The sequence below is a fragment of the Neodiprion virginianus genome, chromosome 2 (genome assembly GCF_021901495.1).
Source record: "Neodiprion virginianus isolate iyNeoVirg1 chromosome 2, iyNeoVirg1.1, whole genome shotgun sequence".
Classification (NCBI taxonomy): Eukaryota; Metazoa; Arthropoda; class Insecta; order Hymenoptera; family Diprionidae; genus Neodiprion; species Neodiprion virginianus.
In genome coordinates, this window is record NC_060878.1 from 35,900,474 (window position 1) to 35,925,259 (window position 24,786).

General features: G+C 48.2%; 1 protein-coding gene across 2 annotated transcripts in view; it reads right to left on the bottom strand.

Annotated features, from left to right (window-relative positions):
* LOC124298073 (LIM/homeobox protein Lhx9) overlaps positions 1 to 24,786 on the bottom strand; it is a 68,083-nt gene that overhangs the window by 29,891 nt on the left and 13,406 nt on the right. Inside the window, exon 2 of one of the 2 annotated variants that reach the window (XM_046749648.1) lies at positions 23,491 to 23,888. The gene's annotated coding sequence lies outside the window, so the exon portion shown is untranslated. Of the gene's footprint in view, positions 1 to 9,584; positions 9,773 to 23,490; positions 23,889 to 24,786 lie in introns of those variants that run through there. The other variant, XM_046749647.1, reaches the window with a different exon arrangement.

Below are 24,786 nucleotides of genomic sequence, written 5' to 3' on the forward strand. Positions count from 1 at the left end.
AATTTATTGCGCATCATCACAATTGCAGTGTAAAGTCAAAAGACGGTAAAATTTTATTGTGTTTTTTTTTCAGTTTTTTCCATACTGTAGTGTTTCGGCTAAGTTTTTTCAGTTACCAAGACCCCAATTAATGGTAAAGAAAACTTCGCGAAATCGATTCTTTGACAAATTGTGAGGCTAAAAAAATTACAAAAGTACTATGAGGAAAAAATTGTAGGTCTAAATCGCTCAGATTCTTAGGACTCGACCAGAATTATGGCCTAGGTTGTTGAGTTCAGAAATTGGAGTGTGTTATCGGATCAATGCATGGTGATAAAACATAGCTACCAAAGTGAAGATGTAAAATCCCGTTCAAAAAACCCGTTTTCTTAAGCTGTTTCTCGGGACAACTTTTCAGATTTGACGAAAATACGCTCCCAGCTAATTGACAATCTGTCTGATGATCCCGAAAGTACGTCCTCAAATTATACCGTTATACCAGAAATACTTATTCATGCTCATACTTGACTCAAAAACGCTTCTGAGAATATTTCAAAAATCTCGTTGACTCAGGAAGTTCCCTATTATTCCTTAAATGTATTTCTCGGTCTACACCAAGCATTAATCACATACCTCACGTGCAGAGCCTGAAGGATCTACGACGCCATAAATTGGTAACATTGATACTCGGAGTTTCATTTTTCAGGAAAAATTTCTAGAACGCGTTGCGAAACACGAGCTATAGGAAATGTACATCGTGCACATAGCCAGGCATACTGGAGTCAGTAGGTATCGATTGTCAGGAAAATGTGAGCAGAGGGATAAGAGTTTCCTTTCCCACAATCACGGAAACATTCCACTGGACCATGGGTACGAGAGCCCGCAGTCTTATGAGTTCCATAATTTATCACGACTACTCGTGTTCTTCGTTTGAGACTGGCTGCTTACGCGCGGTGCAACCATTACTTTAGTTGTCCGTTAGATAAAAATCTTTGGGCTATGGTCACGAGGCTCGAGTCTTGCAGCAAGGAAAACTGGGCTTTAACACGACAAACGTCATCGTGCCTCGGAGGCGCCCCTCCACCCCTTACGTCGCGGCTGATTCTCGTTACAACTCCGTGAATATCGGCTTATCTTTATTATCTGTCGTGAGTGCACAGTGGGACATTTTCCCTCCCCTTAAATAATTCCCCCTTAGAAATCTTCACGGGGTTCACCGACTGCGTGGCCGCCTCAAACGGACGGACAAAACGCCCATCGCTGCGCGTAGACGCCAAAGATCGACGTCCTCGGCGTGGTTATTAATTCGACGACCGACCCACGACCGTTTGCACCTGTGTGTCCGCGTTCGTAGAAACGGATATTTCGAGGGATTCGGATGTCGTGCTGCCGCAGCCCCTTGCATCCCCGAAATTGATGGTGATGGCTGACCAGTACCGTAACTTGTTCGTATTTTTTAATTTCTTCTTCCACTATACGTACACACCCGATTCCCTTCTTCCTTTCTTACAATATTCCGGCATGATTTATCGCGATAATTTCACTTCACAACTTTGTCTACATTAATCTTTTGGCCAGCTATTACTGTCTCGTTAGTCGCGTATTATGGGCAGGTATCGGCTGTGAAGTAGGTGCGGACAATTGTTTTACTTCCTCAAATTATCGCCCGATGTCAGCTGCCGTGCAGTATTTCTCTGCATTATACCCGATACATTCTCTCTAAACCGGGGATAGGTTGAAATATAAACACTTTGTACGCGTACCGAGACGGAAAAAGAAACACCCGTGCAAGAATATCGGGTACGTGACTTGGAAACTAGATTTAGCGCGACTCTCGTCGCTCCGTTGAGTGCGGTTCGCAAAATGAATGAATAAACGAATTTAAAAAAAACTGTCTCAACCCACGGACGACAAAATTCCTTCATTTGCAGCAGGAAATCGGGTTCCCTCTAAAAATAAATGTAATAGAAATCAACAAAGTGAGAAATAACGTCGAATCGTTCTTGCCTGATTTTAACTCGAATTAAATACAGGTTATAGGAAACGTCAGGTGAAACGCGATAAAGTATGGCGGATGTAAGGATCGTTAAAAGCTGGATCAACGGATGCCTGTTAACGGGCATAATAATTCAAGAAAAACAAACACTTCGTGTATTCTTCCGTTGCTTATCGTTCCAGGCAGAATAAAGCAAAGGGTGCGCTTTATTTTACTTATTCAAGACGCGTTATGTCGGGCACTGCAGGGTACAGGCTGCTATATAGAGCCTGCAACAAAGTCGCATCCGCCAAAACGAGTACCTGGATGCATGTATGTATGCATGTCTGTACGCGTCAACCTGGAGAAACCTGAAACTTGTCGATCGCTTGAGAGGAAAGATCGTAAATCTTGATTCTGACCTCATTTGTATGTGAGAGTTGCAGAAGTTTCTGCTTCGTCTTCAGATAAGCCTGGCGCCCGGTCTACAGGGTGGTCCATCCAACTCGGGCCGTATTCAAACATGCATCAGGCATTCCCACGTCGGTCTTGAAGAGTGAAAGAAATCGTCGTTGAGAGATCAAACTGCTGCGATTTTCACTTGAAAAATTTATTTTCTTCGTAAGCTGTAGATATACTTTATTCATTACGTATTACGTATTACGAAGACTCGACAATTGTTCGACTGTGTTTCCCCCTCGTTGTTTTTTCGTTGCGGAAATCATGTATGGCAATTTCGAGCCATTTTCGAGTGAAGATTGTTTGCAAATTAAAATTGTTTGAAACGAGATCAGTTTACCTGGGACACCCGGTATCTTTTGAAATGGTGGTTTCATCCTGTCAGGTAAATAATATTATGTATGTTAGTACACACGGTTAAAGGCCAGAAGCGGTTTAGTTCCATCTTCTCTTATTTCGGTTTTTCTGTCTCCTTCTACCTTTTCCCTTTTTTTTTCAAGAAAAGATATTAAAGCTCCCCGTCGTTGCGTCGACGCGCATCGTACAAGTATGAGATGTCCCTGTGGTCACTGGTCTCCGCGTCGTTGGAATGCCATTTACAGTTTCCAGCGACGTTGATTAATTGTAACTCCGAGATGTGCATCTCTGGCCGTGAGTTTCGAGCCCGAGAAAAATTGTGGAAAAAAATTTATGCCCTGACACTGTACCATCGGATGCGGATAACCGGATTGCGGAATGCGAATTAGATCCGCGTCGAAATGGAAAAATTAAGTCATGTTAATAGAAAAAATCGCGTTAGATAGGCGCAGGATCGCACGATGGTACTATTTATTTTTACCTGTATGTAATTTAACCCCTTAAATTAAGAAAGAGAGACGAAATTCCACGTCGTATAGACTATTTTCTTATCAGATCGATTGGAGGGAAACGATTTTTCCGTCGAAACCGTTATAAATCAGATCGAGATTAGAGGCAGAGTGATTAAACGAGAACGATCCGTGGCGCGTTGCTACGAACGAACGATTCCACTAATGAAAATTCATTAGTAATAAGTGAACCGGATTGTTCTGGTGCAGGAAGGGAAGAGAGAGAGAGTGAGAGAGGGAGAAAAAAAGAAATCATAAAAAATCAAAGTTGAAGAAAAAAACCCAAATAACACACAAATCGAAAAAGCAAAAGAAAATGTAATTAATTGCCAGTGTCAGAAAAGCGTCGAAACAAGTATCACGGATCAACGCTTGACTAACCGAGTTAACGAAACAGATCAACAATCCATCGTCTGTGTCTAAACTCTCTCTCTCCCTTTCTCGCCTCTCTCTTTCCATATTTCCTCCCCTCTGGAAGAGTCAATTGTATCGTGCAGGCCGACGCGACGTTCACGTATACAAATGCACACACACACACGCGTACGGGGGCGTCGTAGTTTTTTTCATACACCTTCGTTGGTGGAAAATTAATCTCAGTTAAAATTCTGGCCGGTGCAACGACGGCTAGAAGAGCAAAGTGGAAACCGTTCGTACAGATGTGCACGCACAAACGTTACGCCTGCACACAAACGCGTCGTTGGGCGTGCGTGTGTTATAGCTCAAGGCGCATGATGCTGCAGGGGGAGAATTGCGGAGGAGGTCATTGATAAATAGCCTCATTTCTTTCGTCTAACAAAAACCACAAGCGTCGGTTCATTCATGCCCCGGATCTGCCTCGGTGTTGCATCGTCGACCCTCGACGCACGCACATGCATTCACCGACACAAGCGCCATCCGAGAGGCTGCCTCGAGGAAGCCATCCGTATCGTCGTACACGTTTTGAGGGACGATCGGCGGGAAAAAAGATCCGGGGGCAAGGCAAGGATGATGACTTAGGGGGCGCCACACGTATATCCTGTAAACTGACGCGCATACCATCGGCGAAAAACCATAAAAAGTTGAGAAAATTCAGAACTCGACGATTCCAAAAGAAACATGGAAATTCGGCCATTCTGTTCGTACGAACGCCATCTGACACTGAGCTGTTAACTTTCGATTTTTAATAAATTTGCTGTCTGAAATTACGTTGGAAAATGAATTGCATTTATATGGTAATAATTGATGTAGAATGAAAATTTGGAACAGAAAAATGGTGTCACCTGTGTGACCTGATGTCTTTTGCCTCTTTCAGAGTTCTTTTCACGCGCCGTGGGTATACTTCTTGGTCTTGATATATGCATTTTGAAAACAAAGAGCTGTGAATTTTTTGGGTCGAGTAAGACTTTTCTTCTTTTCGCCTGTTCGCTTGACTTTTTCTTGTTTTCGTTAGTTAAGTTCAAATTCTCTCGTTAAATTTCTCGAGTACCTACCGCCACCTTTTCTCTTACCGGCCTTTGTGACAGAGCCTAATTGAGCTCAGCTTCTTTTCAGAACGCCTCGACGACTTTTAAAAAATTTTCATTTCTATCCCTTAACAATTAAGAATTACGGTGTGTATGCAGAGTCCGTTCTACACGCGGGTCTTGGAGGACAGGCAGCGTTGCAGCTCTCGAGTCTTTTTACTGCACCGCGGCTCCGTGCCTACACAAACCGAAGGAATGGAATTAACGAGGAAAAGAAAGAGAGAGAGAGAGGAAAGAGAGAAACGAGAAAAGGTATAAAAAAGATAAACGGGTAAAAACGTAAACGTGATAATTAATTCAATCACAACCCATCGGCCGGATTGCCACCTGCTGAGAGGCGCGTCGATCACCGCCTCGAGCCTTGATTCTCCTCTTGGCGCAAGCTTGACATTTGCCTCCGCAGGTAACATTAAAGTCAAGAGTGTTTCATACTTAACCGGAACTGACGCACAAACATCATCAAAGTGAATCGTTAATTCTGCCGCGCGGCGAGGACTTCGCGTCGTCGAGATCCCTTTACGATTTCGAATACGGGGCTTCCAAGCTATGGCCGTTCTAATCGTAACTCCGAAACAATTTCGCCCGAATTTATGGCATCAGAGGAAACTTGTACACTTCATAACTTTAGTCTCAACTCCGGGCCACGCTCTTACATACCTTTATGTATCCCGCTCGTCGTATACCTTATAATACCAACGCCACGGTTAAACGCAGGCATTCGACACATCCTTCCTCGGCCAACTTAACAACTCTGAAGTCATCAAATCTTATACTGCGCACGATAAAATGAGCCCGGATTTAATCTTGAGGACATAAAAATTTGATATGATTTCATCCACCGTACGGTCGCCGCGCTGTCACCGTGGGAAGAATTATTCGAATCCACTCGTCGACACGTCTCTCAAATATTATTTATAACGGTGATATTTGTGCACCTCGGCGGATATCGCGTTACAGGCTACGTTGTATACGTATTATATGCCATTCGGTCTCGACGCGTTGGATCGCTGTAAAGAAATAAAGAGAGAAGTGAGTTAAAAAAAAAAAAAAAAAAAAACAAATTATATATATATAATTACGGAATCGTCTGTCCTGCTCCACGAGTTCGACGTCCCGTTAAGGATTGATGCGAGCTGCAAACCCAGAAACGCGTGCCCTATAGGCATCCCTTTTTTGCTCCGATCATCGAACAAGCTTCCGGTGCGTCGCAAGTTTTGTCAAGGATCGGCGCGTCGCGATGCGGCCGACAAGTAGGTACACAGAAATATTCGCTGCATACGTGCAGGAATCGCGAACTTCCAGCTCCTGCAGAAGCGGGTGAAAACATAATCGATCGGAGTGGTCAACGACACCGACGAATGAAAATTTATATTGGAATTAGTCGGACCGAGAAAGTGGTGGATGGATGGTGTAACGCGAGGTTGTCTTTTTGCACCAGTGGCGTGAATAAGCGAATGAGAAATGAAGGGGAATATTTCTGGGTAGGCGCGCGATGTCTTCCCCTGGGCGAGGAGCGTCCCTGCAGTTCTGGAACAAGAGGCCGGTGTGGGTCGGCGGAATCCGAAGCTCGGGTTCGCGGATTGGTCGACCGGCGTTCGGCAGCCGCGGCGCGTTTTTTGCGCGGCTGAGCCGTTTGATCACGGATGGCCGCAATCTTCACCTGTCTCTTGGTTCCGTCTATCTCTCGGCTCTCCCAAGTTCCAGGTTCCCTTTGCTGGCCCCGGTTTGGCGAAGCGACACGGCGAGGCGAGGAGGGAACTCGACGCGCGAGACAACCGGCAGCTTGACATCCGGCCATCATGGCTGCGGCGGCATCAAGAACTGTATCGAATGATTAACATCGCGATATTTTATTGCTCGCACATGCTCCTTCCATACACGGACTGCGCGCGTGTACCTTTTGTCATCTTCCGTCCCCGCTGGTTTATATCGATACCAATCGACTCGCGATTCGTCGTCCCGCGTTGCGAAACACCTGTCTCCCATGATCGCGTCCGAGAGGTGAGATCCCGCGCCCTGTCTAAAAACGGTCGAGAGAGAAAACGATGAAAGAAAAAGAAAAGAAGAAAAATAAAAAAGAAAAAACAACGAGAAAAAAGACGAGTTCAGGAAGTGGCGACGCGCTGTTTATGTATTCGCCGGAGTTAGCGTATTTGCGGAGTCGCAACGTGACGCAACAGCGATCCACACGGTGCTAAAAACTGATTAGCTACAGGAGTGGATTTGTTTCAAGGCGTTTAGCGGATGTTTTACGTAAATTCTATGCGAAAAACTTTCCGGTCGTGCGCGGTGAATAGGCGCTAATTTTGGACAATGATTCGGCCCTACGGAATTGCATTGCGCGTATACCGTCTCGATATCGGTGCTAAGTGATCGAACGGACGATCGCAACGCTCGGGTCGAGGCACCAGCTACAGGAAAGTCGTCCTTCGAGGTGTCGAGAGGCGATTCGATTCCACGCGTAGAGGTATACGAGCACACGGGAAGCCATGACAGCGGCGTATAGCCGTAATATACTCCATTCGTTGGCTCTCGGGCAAACAAGACTACGTATAGGCAGTGTTTGTCTCTCCCGTTAACATGGCCCTTGTGTTTTTTACGATTATCTAGGCGCTACCTGAGAATGTGTTTGGCAAGCCACCGCTAGACAGGCTCGTTCGGATAGCTCAGGGCTAGGAGAAGACCCGCTCTGCACGACGAAGCCCCGGGGGCCGAGGAGATAGGCGTGAAAAAATTGTTTGCGCAATTATTTCTATGTTTCTTCTGTATTTATTTACTTCCATTCCACCTCCTCGAGTAAATCTTTTACCGTCTTCCAATTATACGCATGCACACGTGCGTAGGTACGTACGTACACAGACGTAGGTGCGTGGGCACCGAAGGATAATCTTCGAAATATACAAGTTCGAAAGTTTTTTTAACGCCACACCGTCGCAGAAGCTATTTTGCCCGGGATTGATTACGAGCGTCATAAATACGCTAGTATCGGATAATAATCGACTTGGTCGGACAGCTATATAGCCGACGAACGCGTATAGGTGGTTCCCGGATCGGCTACCTGTCTTTAGAAAATAATAACTACCTCCGGTAATTACAGGTTGGCCCTAGCGGTCGCACCGCCGTCTCTGTCCGCGCCAAAGAGTAAATCATACTCTTTAGAGAGGAGCTCTGCTCGGCTTATGGGACGTCCGAAGTCACGTTACGTCTCGCTTTTCCACCGCCTCGTAGCTCCTACGCAGGAATTTCAACGAACCGATCCTGCCACCGCGCTTCTTACACTCCTTCGCGTTTATTGTACCTGGAATTCTATTTGTTATGTATCGAGCACGTTCCCGAAGAAAAAGCGGACGAAGAACGAACGACCGAGGGAAGCGGAGCCATGCAAAGAGCGAAATCCTCCCCCAGCATCGTGAGATATTAGTTGCGCGGAAGGGTGCAGGTGCTGAGTTAGTTCTTACAAAGGTTTTACTAGGTGTAAGGCTAGACTGCGTCGCGTATGGCACGTTCAGCGTGCGTTTACGTAACGTTGACGTACACTCGGGCGTTGAAACGAATGCGGTGTGTGTGTGTTTGTGCGTGTGTAAAGAAGAAGCTGCGCCGAGAGGAAGACGGGCTGCAGAGGTTCTTGCGACTGGAGGTCGCCTGGGTCCGATAATTAAAACGCATTCAACTCGGATATAAAAGTTTAACGGCCGACTCCCCCTTCGCCGCGAAGCCCACGGCAAGCTTCGTCATCCTTCTGGTCCACCGGGTTATCTCGTCGCGACTAACTTTTTGCACGATTCTTCTTCTTTCACCCAACGCTATATGTGTAGCGTACACGTATTATATTTCTCAACATCTTTCGGAGCGATCTTCTTGTATTCGCATGAATTTTAGTCGAGTCGTTGGCCCTCGTATATAATACCGGGTAAAAATAACGATTTCCCTACAAGGTAGCTCAACAAGCGTCCGATTCCACTGAAAATGTAACAAAGTCAGAATACGTCCGCGCTTTCAAGTTCAATCCAAGCAATTCTCATTTTCAAACTGTTTGACTAAAAGCCCTTCCGAGTCTTTCAATTGCAAAGAAACGTGAAGCTCCCTGACGAATACAGACAAATATCGCAGCTTTAAGTTTCATTACCTGAGGGAAAAATTCCAGGCGCAACTCCGGTAAGACAGCCTCCAGTTGGAAAGAAAGGGTACTGGGTAAAAATTGGAATACGAGTTGCTTTTCGTTCGTCCAACTTAAATGCCGAACCAAGATTATCCCAACTCCCCGCACTCGATAGCTCAGCTCGGAACACATGTGAAACCTCGAACACGGCGCATTGCAGACTATCCTGCAGGGAATTGTTTGGCGCTCTAAAATCTCTCCTCTGGGTCTAAGCCTGAGCCTGGCGCCTGGCGGTAGCACGAGACCGTGACGTCATTCATCAAGGGGACAGCTAACAAAACACTTGGCCCAGAAACGGGGCCCCAGCGTGGCCGACACCCGATAGCCAGAATTGAGGCTCAAGCTCAGCCTGCTGCGCTGTTCTAGGACGTGTCGTAGTCTACATGTGCAACCCTGGATCGTATCGGGGGTCGGGAAATTGGCGAATAAAATCTTGGCGTTGCGTATTGCTGACGAATGATCAAAGTCGGTACGTCAAGCCGCGCGTCGGCAGGCTTTAAGCCGTTTTGTTTTGCCTCCAGGGTCAATTCGCTTGCTACTCGGGTTACATGCCTGCTTCTGAAGATTATTTCGGGCTTATTGAGACTTGCGGCAAATGCGAAACATCAAACGGTAGTTTTGGTTTTTCAACAATGCGAACTTACGTTTGTTTGCTGAAAAGGAAATGGCTGATCGCTTCAAACCTCCCGCGGAGTTTCTCAGCCCACTGCGATTGGCCGCAGCACTTCTGACGTCATTGCGACCGCAAGTGGCTCCATCTCCCAGATTCTAGTTTGCAGGATTTCAGGGTTTTGGGGTGACTGTTAATTGTCCTGCAAATACCGTCAGACCTAGAGGCGGGAAAATTTGACAATTTTTATGACCAGAAAAAACGAACAAGTACTGTCAATTTTACGAATCACTGATACTTCAATAAATCGCACGCCCGCAATAAATCATGGCGTACGAATGCAGAGAAATTTTGCTCACCATCAAAGTATCATCCAGAGGACGAGCGCCACCCACGCAGACAGAGATCGAGGGGGCAAAGGTTGGCCGTTTGCACATGGCGACGCCGAGATTGAGGACTTATTGAAACCAGACTTCGCGTTGCTAATCCACGCGGCGTTTCAAAATGGGGTTTCCCTCACGGCCAGCGAGGTTTAAGTTTTCGGATCTTTCTGCGGAGGTAAAGTTCATTCTTTTTGGGAGCTGCAGCGCCGGCCCAACCTCAGCGCTCCCATTCAATTCGAACGTTAAACGATCCGTTACCCAGGCTGACCTCGGCAAAGTCGACTCCGGACCGTAACTAAGTCTCGCCAATCCCAGTCGACGTTTTACGAGCCCCCTGGTAGTTTTTGTCCACGACTCCTCGCAAATTGATGTTTATACAGAGGACCTTCTTTGCGAAGCATATTGACTAGCTGGTGACTCCTCGCCAGACTCATAGCTCGCATACAGGCCATTCCGCACCTGTTTCAGCTGCAGCCAACCCTCATACTTCTTTTTTCAGTGTTAACGTTGATTCTTCATGTTTTGGTACTGTGAGAAAAAAACGTTCAATATTTTTTCTCGAGCGCTTCAGATGGTATTTTTTTAAAGGGGTCTTTCAAAGACTTTCTGTACCGTTGATGCAAATTATAATTATAATCAAGAGGACGGAATTTCTTTCGAGCCAGTTACCTCAAGTTGATTCCGTGTAGAATACAAAACAGTAATTTCTAATACTTGCAGGATTGTCTCAACTAAACTGTCCGAGGATCTTGAATTCCAGGCTCTGCTTGACGAGAGAAAAGCTTGAACATGTTTCGTAAACTGAACACAATACTAACTTTAGCGTACTTAAACAAATTCGTACACTGGGTTGATATACACGATTCCATGCTATCGAGAATTCGGTATTCTATCGCTTTGATAAATAAATCGTCACCTTTCAAACGACGCTCCTTTCTTATAATAAAAATGTGACACGGATCAGCTGTAGAGATGTCATAGATGCAACGAATGCGTACAACAAATACGCAACCCCAGCCATGATGAATACTTGGCCGAGGGTTGGAATCTTGAGGGGTATTGTCACTAAATCATTGGGACGTTTACAAAGATTGTTAAATTACAAATAAATCAGCGATCGATGAGTTATGGACGCGGAATAAGAAGTCGAGGAAGACAGAGCCTGGTGGAGCTGAGAGGAGTGGATCGCTAGGAGGGGTTAGTAAATTGAAATAATCCCTGTGGAAGACGTGGAGCGAAGATGGGCTTGAGCCGACGACGGCTAGGTAGGCGCGGGCCTCGCAAAGTCCTGGCCGTAAATCGAGCCGAGCTGATGGCGCATTGATTGCTTTGCGTCTTCGGACCGGCGGCAACGAGCCCCTTGGCCAACCCGAGGAAGACCGCCTGCCAACCTGTGTTTTCTTTTCTCGCATACGGGTATCGGGGTGTCGAGTGCAGGTAGGTAACTGAAATAGGGTGCAGGAGCAAAAATTATACGAACATGCATGCATGAAATGCAGTCTGTACGGTAAAGAAAAACGAAACGGTTGCCATCTTAGCGACCCTTGCATTTGGTTGATATAACGAATATATGTATATGTATATATATATATATACAAACTCTGCATGGTGAGCGAAAAATGTGGCGATTCGTTCGGCGTTTGGTCCGCGGTCCATTAGTCGGAGGTTGTAATTTAGGCGTAGGATATTTGTTCTTCTTGCTTGTAAATCTTGGCGAGGGTGAAGGGTGGGCTGAGCTTAAGGTGATGGTGGCGATGGCTGGATCCGTTGCTCGAGGGCTGAGGCGCCAGCGCGCGTACGAGGAGCCAATATGGATAGGAATGCACGACATTACCATAATATTAATAGTTTATTTACCAAAGCCCATACGTCACCGAGGACGGTCGAGTGGTCAGTTGGACGTTCGGTGCAGGAGGAGAAGAAGAAGAGGTAGAAGAAAAGGAGTAGAATGAAGAAGAAGAGGGGCGTCGGTCAGCATCCGTCGACGGCACGGATCGAGGGTGCCTCGGGCTGTACCACCACTGAATACAATCCACCTCGCCAGGCGACCGCTGACAGGATCAGGAGTAGTAATATGGATACGTTCGGGACTTGGCGGGTCTAGCCGAGTTGTCTGCGAACAATATTGATGGCAGGATGTACGCGGGTACTGCCACAGCCAATCGATGCAGGGAGTCGTCGGCTCACAATCAGCCTCGGATGAAAACCTACCATATTATTTATACATCGCGGTGTAGTAACGAGCTGCCTGAGCTCGAGGCCCGTAGGTCGAACGGTGCCGTGCTGTTTCCCAAACGGAATGAATTAGATATTGTGAGAAATTCATGCGGCGAGGAGAGGATGAAGCAGATTCGTTTACCGCAGCTGTTTATACAATCCGCAGCTTACGGTGAACGGAGATCCGTCTTTGGTATATTAACCCGCATACCGCGTGCTTCGGTACTTGAAATTGGCGTTGCGTGTCTCGTCGGCGGACCTTTTCCGAAACGCCTCAAGGATCGACGTGCGCGGTGGCGTTACTTTTTACGATCAGCTTCCTGGGAAGTGGGTTGATCCTGGCGCGATCTGTAATTACGGTATCGGTAAAATGAGGTAAAAAATCTCCCGCCCAAGGAAAAAATAACGAAAAAAAAGAAAGAAAAAGAAAAAAATAATAAGAAAAACAACGAAAAATAAATAATAAAAAATCGCCTAATGATACAGAAGTGGCTGATCCACGCGAGAGGCCTCGTAACGGTAGCGAATGGCAGGAACCGCGTTGTTCTCACTCACATACCCGCAGCGTAATTTCTAAATCCCGTGATTTCGTCGACCGTCGCACATTGTATCCACCGATTTCGCTAGCTCACGTTCACAGAGAACACGAAGACCCGAATCGACAGATTTTAGTCCAAACGATCACGTAGTCCAGTCATTACTGGCCGGTCCACCCATAATCACTTCCACCGAATACATTACCATTTTTTTTCTCTTTTACCTCCTATACAGGCACACGCGTGCTCACTTACACGTGTAAAGCGGTTTTAAGTGTTCCTTCGTGAGCGATATTTGCCTTCCTCCTTTCCGATGCTCGGACTGATTACGCTCCTATCTTAATTCCAATGTCGCACGGTAAACGTGAATTCGCTTATGTATCCTGTTTATTCGACTCGATCTCACGTCCGGTTGTTTTTCGACGTCACATTTATATTCTGTTAGTAGATTATTAATTTTCAAGTCTCAATCTCTTTGGTTGAAATCGCTATACATCCAAAAAAATTATGAAACGAAGAACCGCCTACATTGACTGGAATCACTATTAAAAGCATATTGGTGAATACTGTTTCGTTCGATACACATTTTAATTTGACTAGCATAATAGCTGAGCGTATATTTACGTATCTACTCACATATAATCAGGACAGTAGTAGCAGAGGCCAGATTATATTAAGATAGGCGAAGATACCTATATACCGTGCATACCCTTTACGCGTTCTTTTTCTTCTCCGATATTCCATTATATCTCCCTCCCCCGTTCCGTCCCTCCCCGCCTGTCTTCCTGTCGTCGAAGATTTTGTCGCTCGGAGAACGACAAGAGGGTCTCCCGGAGGTGCGGGAGGAGGCGGGGTTTCCAGAGTTTATCCCGTGGCCGGAGGCTACAATCCCGGTCGAATCCTGCAGCGGAATTTGCCGAGTAACGGTGGCTATTGATGCTTTTACATCGGAGCGCGTCTTCAGCTCCCAGGCAGGTAGTCAGCCGGGGATCTCCGTTCCCGGTCCCCGGAGTTCCACTCTTTTCACGTCACCCTGCAGTGCGCGGCGAGGGCCGGTTCCCCGGTATATTAAGAGACGCTGCAGGAATGACTGGCACCAAAAACGAGAGCCGAATACCCTCGGTAGAAACTCTCCTTCCAACTCCCGTTGACACTCGTCGCGCTTTTCCAGGCGGTCATGCGAGGCGGACTTCGGGAGCTTCGATCGGGTCGCCGCGAAACGGGACTCGGAGATCGATGCCGGTTCTTAGGCTGCCAAGCATGACTCGATCCGATCGAAGAGGATCGCGGCGTCGCTCTCCCGCGGGCACCGCCTCAAAGACACCGACGACGCTGTTATCTCCGGTCGTAGGCGCCCCGGGAAGCAGGCCCGGGCCACTGTGCCATTGTGCTTTGTTGCCTTCCAGGTCGCCGAAGATCGAGGCTCACGTATCAATTCTGCGGTCGGTCGCCGCCGCGGCGCGCGCGCATCTTCGACGGGAAAAACAGAGGAGCTTTACGGGATCGAGGGACGGGAATCACTCGATCGACTCCTTCCTCGATAGTCGCGGCGATGACGATCGCCGATCACCGATCGCCGATCGAACGGCGGGCCCACGGGGAGGTCTTTGTCGGTGGCAGTCAGGTCGGTACCCCGCCCAACGAGAGCTCCCGGTGAGCGGTTCTAACAGGGCTGCGTACTTGGGAAGACGGTCCCGCCGCATCTCACATCTACGCATCACCGCGGCGCGTAATGATACGTATTTAATGGCGCACGGAGTCAATTGTTGGTTTATTCGGAAGCTCTTTGAGGAGGCCGATGATCGTATAACCGGGCCGAAACAGCTCTCGGCCTCTTTTCCCAGTCTCCGATCCTCGATCCTCCGCACGGGGGCAATCCGCCGGCTCGATTCCGACGGACCGATCCTTGCGATCCTCAACCTCACCACCGGGGCAATCACGGGGTATTGAGACCGGTGAACTGAAAGCCTAGTCGAGGCAATCGACGGTGATAATTCTGGGCACGAATGCCCGGCGCACCGATCGGCACCTAGGCGAGATGATTAATTCGGTCGGTACGGAGGCGTGAGAATAAATTGAGAGATGCGTGGTGCATGGCATGGATGGCGGAGCGGAGAGACGTCCGGTTGACTCGTGTCTTAATTCGGTTAGTCGAGGGGCAACGCCGCTCTTGCCGCAGCACGCCTCGGTATTTTCTACAGGAGCCAATGAATCTGCGATCTTCGTTAGCTCCTCTTGTTGGCCGAGGCTCGGGAGATGCGAGATCGTAGAGCGGGAGAGGATGACTAGCACCTTGTCCGAGGAGCCGCGCGGAGCGTAACAAGACTCGTATTCCGCGTCGAGGAATACGTGAGACCTCGGGCCCTTCTCCGGGAGGATCGTGCTGGCGTCGTTTTGCAGCGGCGCGTCGCTATCGAGGAAAAACCGCTCTTCCTCGCGACGGGCGGTCTTTATTCGAGTCCCAAACGGGCCCAAACACGGAGAGAGGCGCTCGCTCACCGGAAGGATCCCCGGCCTCGAGTTGAATAACACCCCTTGTGTACCCCGCGCAGCTTCGGGGGGCCAAACCAGCTCGGGCCCAAAAAGTCTGCTCATACGTCGCGGAGCTCAGCCTGATTTATAGCGAGGCGATGATGAAGCAATACGCGACGCTAAACACCGCTTTGATGATCTGTTCTCGTATCTCCGGGCGAGCTCTGATTGTTGGCGTGCATCATTAATCAGCGCTCCGCTGCCTCGCGCATCGCTTATACGCGCTCTTCTTGCAGCTAGATCCAGCCCTTTTGCTTCTATGGATCGCGTCCCCGAAGAATAGCCTCCGCCTGAGTCAAAACACGGGGTTGCACCCCGAGCTTAATGCTCAATTTTTCGAGGAATTCGGGGGTCAATGGTCAACAATACCCAGTCGTCACCACCTCTCGTAAGCCGTGAAAAATGAAGCTTTCCGCATCGCGTGGACTCGAATCGTGGTTTTCGAATTGAGCTGCGCAGGTCGGTTCTTCTCGGCTATGCATTTCACTGTGCGACAGATCGGTGCAGTATAGATACGTGTGGTCCATTGGCTACCGAGGCAAGACGGTGCTCTATCGGATTAGAGAGAGAGAAACGATTGAACCTGTTGACCTCCTTGCGTGATTTGAGTCCCCGGACTCTTGACCTGGACTTTAGCCATGTAGTTTTTATGCCTCAGATAGTGAGCTCGCCAGTTGTAACATGGAGTGACATTTTTTAAACGTACTGCGAAAATTAAATATCGCATATATGTTGCACCGAATGTCCTCTACATTCCAAATCCGAGCAATGAGTCATCTGATTCCTTTGAAGAATTATTTCCTTGAAGATTAATTAGGACATGACAGATGATCGTGAGGGCATTTTTATTAATCCCTCAAAGAACCCCTTTAACTGTAATGATTCTATAAATTTGGAACGAACATAAAAGAAAATATTAAGCCTGGGCGTTGAGAGGAAGCAGAAACTATAGGAAAAAAAAGGTCAAGGTTTCGTAGGACCTCGTAAAATTTTCAAAAATTAACGCCTGTTTGACTCAACGCAGGTTTTCAGCGCTTGGAACAGGCCTTCCTGTTTCCTTGAGCACACAAACCGGGCATTCTCTAAACAGGCTCCCTCCTCTCTGTTTACACGGTAGATTAAAACTTGTTTGATTTGGAACTTAGTCGGGCCTGGCTAGTTGTCGGGTAACATATTAGCTGGATGCTTTACTCGAAGAGAAACAACATTTATCAGCCTACAGCTAAGAGACTTCTTATTTGCCGTGGTGTGCTTCTGCTACTGCTGATGGTGATGCTGCTGCTGCGTTTCTTCTCCCTTCTCTAACAACGAGGCACACTTGAGGCCAGCTGAAGACCGAATTCTGCAATAATTATTACGTATATTTTCGATTAAGACTCAGAAAGTTCCATCGGGAGAGAGAGACAGAGAGAGATGAATCACGTTTGAGAGTGAAAACATTACGCCCTGATCCAGAAGATCCGAGATGAGGGGTATAGCGGATATTCCTTGCGTTCAGGTCGCAGGTGTTCTTCACGTGTCCGGTCTTATCGGTCCGTCGATCATTCGGCCCCGTTGAAACGGCGCGTAAATCTCAATCGCAGATTTCGCAAGGGGATTGTAAAGGCTCCGGTGGGTTAAGAGCGATCGCAGGGCGATTCAAGGGCGGACGAGCGAAGTGCAAGCGATTCGTCGCAGATATTATTTCAATGGAGGAGGGGGAGATCTCTTCAGCGGGACACAATACAAGTCAACACGGTTGTCAGCGTAATGAAGTAGTTTTCGAGGGTAGGGGTGGCGACCCTGCCGAATCCTCGTGCTCATGGAGAGAAGAGAGAAGAGAGAAGAGAGAACACGGTGAACTTTGCGCCGAGGGCAGAGGATATTCCGGCTGGTAATTGGAGGGTGGCCACTTTTCCCGCAACCCTCCGGGGACCCAAATCCTGGCATATGCTCCCTGTAGCGTACAACCAATTGAATATACGCTACCCGTGACCAACCTGACAGATAAGTGAAGCTAATGCTGCTCGTAATCGGGGAAACAAATATCACAGGTTGGACCAGGCGCTTTATGTCAAGATTATACGATATTCTAAAATATTGATTCCGCGACTTGTCGCTCGCATTGTTAAGGCGTAAAGAGAACCATTCTAAAAATGACAAAAAGTTGAAAGTCCACTTCCCGAATTAAACCCCTGAAGTACAAAGCGATCCTGAATTTGTTGGTGTACTGGAAATTTTTAATTCGACCCTGCCTGGATTTCTAGGACTCGTATAAGCGGTCTTGTATCGACCCTTGAGGATCGTTCCCCTCGGCAGTAACCAGGCGACAACCGCATCATAGGACCATATTGCAAGCGAATAAAGACGTTAAATGAATTTATGGCTGGTACAATTAGGGGGAAAAACTGGATTTATGGGTCACTGTCTTCCTGCCCTTTATTCTCGGGTGTAAACCGCCAGAGTTGCTTTGTTCCTGAATTTCAGTCCATTCTTTTTTGTTAGGCATCCTCGATTGGACAGTCTTTTGTATCGGTTCGTTAATTATCAACGGAATTAGGGAGAAACTGTTGGCACTCTTTTTTTTTGCCTAGGAAGAGGGTAAAAATTATGAGAGTTTGAATTGAGTAACGCAAAACCTGTTCTCGGAAAGACCGGTTTTGCGGTTACGAGACTGCAGCATTCACCACCCGTGATCGCAGGTATTATAGGCGTAACGCAACGGTGTAATATCGTCTATTAGGGTTACTCTAAGTTTTCGAAATTAGTCACGCTAGATTTTTCGTAATCGCATGGGCATGAAACCTGCACGGGTAATCTATGAAATTAGACGCCGCAGGGTGAGTTTTTGTCACAGTGACATTAAAAACATGTGTTTTTCTCTGGATGGGCGCGCCTCGCGGCTTCGTTCCACACTTATCATTCGTTAGACGCCAGGCGTCACCCTCGCCTTCCTTCGCCACCGACGTCGACGACTAGACGGAAGACGGGGATAAAAATAAAACCAACAATTCCCCGTACGTGTGCCTATACTATTTGGATCTTAAGTTACGATGTCCTGGTCGTAAGGAACTCCGATCGTTATTCATCAGCTTCCAATGAATAAGCACAGAAATTATTCGTGAAAAAATAATGCGCAAACAATATTCGTAGGGAGAAACGTGTAACTTGAGTTTGTAAAAAAATGTTCATACTCTTCGGAAGTAAATTTTTAATCTTTAAAGCGTTGCCATACGTGATATACTAAGCACCTCGACGAGAAAAGCGACACGCTTTCACCTGTCACATTCACGTGAGTTTTGAAGCCCTGCACGCGAATACCGGTTCGTCGTCGACGCCGTCTTCCACGTGACTTCCACGTGCTCGTTAGCGTCGGCTTTGAGCGGAATCGCGAGCCGGGGAAGCGGCGGGCGAGGCGGAGGCTGGAGGACGTCGAGGGTCGGGGGTTGGGGGTGGCGTCGAGCCGAGCAAGTTCCCGCTAATTGGGGGTTGGAGGCAAATCGAGGTTCACGTGTCGACGGTGGCGCGGGTTTTCGCCGTGTGCGTTTCCCGCGTTCCCGCACACAAACGCCGGGTGTTACGTCCGTCCCGTTACGTGTAAGGATGTGCCTTGAAACACCCACACACCCGCACACACACTCGCGCAGAGACAGCCGCGTATTCGCGCACGTTTCATGCCTGATTTCGTCCCCTAGGCTGCGAACGGGGGTGCGTTGAATTTTGGCCCCGAGCTGTTGTCTGTCGGTAATGTACGTTATACGGCGAAAACCCGGAACATATTTCCCCGTAAAATGGAGATGATTTAACCGCAGGGGCGGACGGTGATCATCCCACTTACCGCGCTCTCTGGGGTAGGTATGTGAAAAGGTGGACCTGCTGCGGGAGCCGCCGAGTCATTACACGGAGCACGAATAACGATTACATACGTGCGGGAGGGCTGGGAGACACGCGATGCGCCTAACCTGCGGTTCGTATTACAACTCGACGTGTGATGACCTCTTCAACCTGCAGGACGAAATTCAACGATGCATAATTGTTGTTCGTCTTGTGGTATTATGTATATTTAAATAAACTGTACGCCGAATGGAGTCCGATCTACTACGGTATTCGATATTCGATATCCGGTGAAACGGGGAATTAAAGCCGCAGCTCGCGTAGAGAGAAGGAGAGAGCGAGAAATGAACGGCGAAGCGGTGCTGCATGGATGAAATTAAAGCGCAATGTTTGACTGCGCAATCAATCAATTAGCGAACGCAGGGAGCATCGCTGAATGCGCATTTGTTTGTCACGCTTGTTAGTTACCCTTTTACCGTCCCGCGGCAAGAGCCGTCCCTTCAAACTCTGAGTGTACGTACGCACGGTCAGTAAAGTAAATATCAATTTGCGTGAAAAAAGGAAGAGAAGCGGAAAAAAATTAATTGAAAAAGAAAAGGAGCGCAAAAAAAAAATAACGTATTCCCATAAAAACATGTTGCAAAATTATGTTACAGCACCGCGTTCGCGTAACCCATCGTTAATTGGAGGCGAGCAATGAAGGACTCGAGAATTTTTATCCCGCATACATGAAAAACGGCTACATACATAATATTATATGTAGGCATGGATAACACGTATAATTATTAAATTTGCGCACACGTTACGTAGCGCGCGTTATATAACGCTCTATATACCGAAAATTTACCTGGTGAAAAGAAAGAAAGAAAAAAAAAATGGTACAGAAAAATAACTATTTCTCCCTCCCGCATCAAAGTCAGCGACCATCTTCTCCAGCTCCGGCATCACTCCGCGTTTCTCCATTTTCCACTTTGTTATTTCCAGATCCACTTTTCCACGTCTGAAACTTGACGCAGCCCGCGTTGTTAGAGACGGGCGTCCCCCCCCCCCCCACACGCCCCCCCGTCGCCTCTTTATCATCTTGCCCCCGGTACCTTCGAAGAATGAAATTGCCTTCGTTAGGAGGAAACGCCGCTCCAGTCAGACCCTTTCCTCGTCGTCCTCCCCCCACTGCAGACGCTCCAGCGAATCCCCTGCCCGTCCGTTTGCTGGAATATATGTGTACATCTACTCACACGTCTGCGAACTCTATTCCACCCCATACAGGCGAAGCCCGCGCCAGTTTATTACGGAATTTTGCCATTTTGGCACTCGCGCGCCCTTCGCGGACCCGCCATGTCACACCCACCGGGATTGATGGTGCAGCCGGGAGGAGCGGGACTCTCGCTGCGTGCGCAAGCCGGACCCTTGGCCCTTGCAATTTGATACAAATTCGAAACCGACACGTGACTCCGGGGGTAGGGGTGCAGGCCCTGCGGTTTCGTGTGGTGTTTAGGACTTAATCATGCCGGGCGGCAGCTCTCCGTGCAAGTTCCCGGCATAAGTCGCATCAGCGGATTCGCGCTGGTAATGAATTCGCCGTAACAAACCACTCTTCGCGTACCTACAGCTCGATAATGAAGGAATAAAAGAAGAAGAAGAAAAAAAAAAGAAACCACGTTAAAGATCGACTACGAACTCTCGGAGATTAATTAGCAACCTGTTTCAATTTAGTATAAGCCGTGGCAGGATTAATCGTTCCACGCGTAACGCTAACGGTTCAACGTTTGAGACTCAACGTAGGTACGGGTCATCATTCAAGCGACCCGGAAACGGATGAGAATATAAATCGGCGTCGAATATCCGGGTCCCTGAAGGATATTTTTAGAAACGATGACGAGGTAACAAGAAGGAACGAGCAGCCGCGTTACCTCTGGGACATAAACGCACCGATCCTTGTCTCAGCTGTCATGTGGTTTCCATATTTTTCACGACGCTGTGAAATAGGGCATAGCAGAAAGAATCTGGACCCTTAAGGTAAAAGTCACGGCGAAACGGAAATCTTCACGGCACTGCAACCACTTCTCACTACGACAAGTATGGTAGTGAATAATGTAAATTTGTCAGTGACCAGACTACCGATTATCAACAATAAGTACGTGCCGCATACTCGTCGTTGGTAACCGTTGCATGTACGAAAATTGCTCAACGAGCGAAACCGTAGTGCGACGGTAAAAGACGGCGGTTTATAGAAACGAGAACAATGTGACAGTTAAGCTTGACGAGTTTATACGTAGAGATACAAATATATTACCGTAGCAAGCGAATCCGTTGTTCGGATCGTCAACAATGCGAGGTAATTGCGAGGGCAACAATGGGGTACAGACAGACAGGAGCCGGGACCCAGGGTGGCAGAAAGATCAGGACGCACCTGGCGAGGTAAGGGGGTAAGCGTAGAATCATTAACTGGTGTTGGGGTGCTGAATAGAGTTCATTGATACGTGATCGGCTGGTCGTATGATTATTCCCGGGCGCTGGGGAGGGACGGAACGACGTTGCCTATTGTACCGGTTAAGGGGCCTTGTCAAAACTGATATTGCTGATTTGCAACGCGAGGAATAGGGTCGGATACCCAACGAAGAGCGAGTGCCTTATCCGCTCGATCTCGAGGCGCAGACACCCTGCTTATATTGTATCTGTGGCATCTATGGTATCGAGACGACAGATTGCCCGATTGAAAATCCGGAAATGCAACAACGTGGCGATGTCGTTAATACACAACGACGTGCGGTGGTAATGAACGAAATGCGAGCTGAGCGTTACAGCTGAACAGGAGTTACTTTACGCCGAGAGAATCGTGCAAGTCAGAGGCGCTGAATGGTGCTAATAAAAACGTATTAATCACGCGTGGGATAATCAATATAGCGGCCCTGAGCACTTCTCTCGGTACCTGAGGAGCCGCATTGTTCGTTAAGAAACGTCTAAATCTATTCTAATTGTGCGATACGACCGCACGTCGGCGCTGAGCTCGCGACCCTTCGAGACCCAAAGACCAGGATGATATTCATCAAACAGATTAGCGGGGCCCTAATGACCACGGTAGCGCGAGGTAGCCGGCGAAGACGAAACGAGCTAATTGAACATTGTAATAAATCAATTCACACTTCGCGAGCTGTGATTAATATCCACTTTGTTGCAAAATGGCGTTACGTATGGTCCGTAAGGCCCGCTGCGGATATGAAGGGGAAGTCGGAAGGTGATCCGAGGGTGCTACTCTTGCATGGACTGCTCGCACGACTCTGGATTTCGATCTGGAGTTTCGCGATGAATGCGGAGAACACGGCGTGGCTGTTTCGCGTTTCACTGATTCCAGTTCAAGCTTATCCGAGTTGTTTCGCTGAAATGTGTGTCGGGTATACAAAAGTAAACAGCTTCGCACTTCTATCTCCTGCAAGCTTGTCAGTATCGGTCAGACGAGGAGAAAGAGCCTCCAGAATTTCGCTAATGAGGCGAACGGTATTATTTCACCGACCCTTTTCAGACGCTATCTCAAGATACTGTGAATCTCCTCGGTCTATACGCGCCTTCTCCTCCCCAGACTTCAATTCTACAACGCTTCGCAATGCTCAGCCTGGAAACACCCTCTGCTTTTCGATTCACGTAACACCTTATACCTTCTACCCAATGGAAAATCTTCGCGTCTCGACTCGAGCTTGAGCTTGAGCGAAGCTAAATAGGCTTTACTGAATGCGATGATACGGTGGAGCGGAGATTCGACGGACGGCTTGTTAAATCAGATTTTGACAAAGTTTATGTACCATCGCAGTCAAAGTAAACGTCGAGGCAATTAGATTGATTGGGGGAATTCAGAAAAGCCGTACGTAGAATCCACCAGTGTAGAGATGATACATTGATATGTCCTTCGCATTACAGTCTTGGTTGTTGGGAATAATGGTTTGATCCAGTAATCGACTGATGTGGTACAGAATTCCAATCAGACGTTAATTACTTTCGGAAATGGTAATATGCGGTAGAAAACTACAAAAATTGGTCAGACACCATAGAAATCTTCGTCCAACTGTCGTATATCCCGTCGAAAGAACTAGGCAATCCGAAAACATACATGTATAGTGTGATGTCCTCTTGAAACCAGCTGCGACTATGCGGTCCGCATCTTTTTCTTTCCCTTGACCACAAAAATGGTCATAAAGTGTCGAGTTACGTCATGTTTCTAACACAACTTTTCAAAGACGATGGTCCCGACATGATCCGGAAGTATCGGCTCGAAATTGGACCAAGTGGGCGGGTCTCGTTGACACCGGACCATTGTACCGGAGAACTTATCCTTCCCGATGAATGAACGAACGGTTTGAAAGCGGCAACATTTGACACAAACGGCATCGGGTCGCACAATTGGGGGGGATTTCAGGACGAGGGGGGGCTGAGAAAAAACTGGTTCACGCAATGATGATAAACTCACCGAGTACGGGGAAGAAAAATCCAACGTCAGAGAGCGCGCAGCTTGATTGCGTAGAATCCGGACCACCGTGATACCCGGAATCTTGGTTCTGCACGCGTCATTACCTCCGCGTCCCGCGGGAGACCCCGAGGAACATGAGACGGGGAGGGACGAGGAGCGCTGCAGGCTTCCCCAACGACGCCCTCGCAGACGGGTCGCGTAACATATCCTGGCGCCAGGGTGTCGGGCTGGTCGTCTACTTCCTCGCTTGTGTAACTCGCCGCCGATTCGTCCGAACCCTTGACCAGGTTCCTTGTGCCTGCAGCGTACACCGTGTTACGGAGGTCGGGAAGCACGTGGTCCCTGCCTCCTTGGTCGCCCCACGTGTTTCACACCCTGAAGTAGCCCGCGGTTGGAGCCTTGACCACGGACAGAATGATCGTGCGGTTAAGGCAAGAACGAAAATAAGAGCGGGTACGCGAGATGGGGTTCGTAACCAAGGAGAAGAAAAACAAACATACGCTATACACACATATTTATGTGTAACGGAAGTCCCTTATTTAAGGGCTTTTTAAACGAGAGTACTACGATCGGTTTTCAGTGAACCATTAAGAAGGGCGAACGTGTCGAGAAAGAAACCGTAACCCTGGTCGAGGTAGAGGCACAAAGCGTGCCATCGCCGCGCGGATTATTCACCGAAGAGGTATAATAATTTCTTTTTCACGTCTCCGGAGCGATCCTTCGGTCGGTCGAGCGAGCGACTGCAGTCAGCCGCCGCAATGAGAACGACCGGATATGATGAAGAGAGAAGGAGAAGAGTCGGCAGCAAGAAGCTCACGCTGGACGGTTGCGTTTATGTCGAGGCGTAAGTACGGCGTAGGTAAATTCATGGCCAAGGTAGGACCTAACCAGGCAATATCCCGATAGTTCGCCACGGTTCACTTGGTCCAGACCGGACGTCATGCTCCCGGGAGCACCGGGTAAATCATTAAACAAAAGGTGGCGGAGGCGAGAACGCCTACCGTGGGCACGTCGACTAACGCAAACAAATAATTAGGTAGGTAAGGTATCCCCTGTGCCGCTGCCACGCCGCGGCGACGACGACCGGCCTCGTTGGGAATCCCCCTTCCACGCGGAAGGTGTTACCCGGGATCGTTTCGCTCCTAAGGGCTTCCAAACTTGCAAGAAAGAGATTTATACTTCCTAGGGGCGTCATGCCTATTTTCAACTGCACGCTCCCCTATTATCAGCCCACGAAAATAAGGAGCCGAAATGGTTTCGTCGCCGAAGAACGACCCGGCGTAAAACACCTACGCA